Source organism: Cajanus cajan, chromosome 5, assembly GCF_000230855.2.
Source record: "Cajanus cajan strain Asha chromosome 5, NIPB_CcT2T_4, whole genome shotgun sequence".
Classification (NCBI taxonomy): Eukaryota; Viridiplantae; Streptophyta; class Magnoliopsida; order Fabales; family Fabaceae; genus Cajanus; species Cajanus cajan.
In genome coordinates this window covers 20,232,142-20,233,857 of record NC_138521.1, presented here as the reverse complement: position 1 = coordinate 20,233,857, position 1,716 = coordinate 20,232,142, and the positions used below count along the sequence as shown (strand labels likewise).

Sequence of the window (1,716 nt, the reverse complement as noted above, 5' to 3'; positions counted from 1 at the left end):
TATAAAACTAAACTACTATAGTTTAGTGCAGGATAGTTATTGAACTAATCTTTTCTTTTTTAATTTAATTTATAAATTTGAATTGTCATTTTGTTAATTGAGTACATTGTTGTAAAACTAAACTGTTTTTTTTAATAAAATTTTAGTACAATAAATATTATTCACCTTATATCTATAGTTTATATTATTTTTTTTTTCAATTTTATTCTTTTCATTTCTTTTAAATATTTGTTTATTTTTGTTATGATACTCAATGAAATTATTAATTTCTCAACTTACTAACTAAAGGAAAATGTTGCAATGCTGCATACATAGTGATCATACTCATACCTACCATCACAATCCCACAGTACCAGAATCCTACATGCATTAAGAAATGTAATCATTGGTCATAACATACCTCACTTTTCTCCAAATAAGCTTTCACAACATTGTTAACTTATTTGAGCCCATAGAGAAAACATGACAAAATATAATTACTCCATCTTCCAGAAGATATTGTAGTCTATTTTGCATGAAACAATGTTGTCAAATCAACATAATTCAACATTCACCCATTGTTTGATAGTCCTAGAGTGAGTCCTCATATGGATCAAAGTTGTAGGTTTGACTATAAACTTTCATGTGTTATATGGGCCTCACACTGATTAAGGGGCCTGCAAGTTGTATTTCATTCATTAAAATTTTTAGGTTTAAATATAAACTTTCATGTGTATGGGCACTGGTTATATTCTTGTAAGAATCAATGGGCCTGCAAGCTGTAATCCATTCATTAAAATCATTAGACACACAATGAATGACTCAATTTGAAGAAAGTAAACCAATTTTATACACAAATCCAAAGTTTGGATGAGAAAAAAATTCAAACCAACTCAAACTGACCTATTTTGAAAAAACTCTGAATTGATTCATTCTGTAAAATTAGTTCTAAAATTAGTTCAATTATCTAATCCAATTATTCCATTAATCGATTTAATTTAAATATTTTAAAAATTCAATCTATATGAGTATAAAATGAATAAGCCTCTCACACTCATCCAATTTCAAGAAAATCAATTTATAGTTTTTTAAAAAAACGAACCCATAAATCAAACAACAAAATACCCACAAAATAGATCGATCCAATTTAAATTTCTTAGAAAACCTGATTTATAAACTTCCTACACTTAACACCAAAAAAAACAAGAGAGTGTAGACGATCCAAATAAAAAATGTAAGGTGGAATTAGTAGACAAACAGCATTAAAAATCCGTTCATCTGTGGATCCACCTCGGCAGTTGTCTGGCTGCCTGCTGACTAAACAGCTCTCACTTTCCGCACCATTGTTCAAAGTCCGCTCCACATAATCAGAGAGACCCACAACAATACAAAGTGCGTCTTCAACCCCAAAACACACTTCAACTAACGCTAATAACATCATTGGCAAAACCATTAACCTTATGATCCCTGAAGATGCAAAATGCTTCAAAAGAAAATTAAAAAAATAAACGAAAATGGGTTCAACGAATAAATAATAAATTGGGTTTTGCCCCAATTTCGATTTTCAACCAAAAGTGAAAAATTGCATAAAAGCATGGAATGGTAGAGGATTGTGATTGTGACTATTCTGAATTCAATTGCCGCTGCTCTATCTAGGGTTGTGAATGTGGGGAATTTAGATTCGAGAATGTATATATAGCGAGTGGAGCCGCACCCATGGTTTACATTTGGGCATTT

General features: G+C 30.5%; 1 non-coding gene across 1 annotated transcript; it reads right to left on the bottom strand.

The window, feature by feature from the left end:
- Positions 1 to 1,209: 1,209 nt before the first annotated feature.
- LOC114915056 (small nucleolar RNA snoR143) lies at positions 1,210 to 1,377 on the bottom strand. The gene has a single exon (XR_003802897.1). It is a non-coding gene; the product is annotated as a small nucleolar RNA snoR143 (small nucleolar RNA).
- Positions 1,378 to 1,716: the final 339 nt, after the last annotated feature.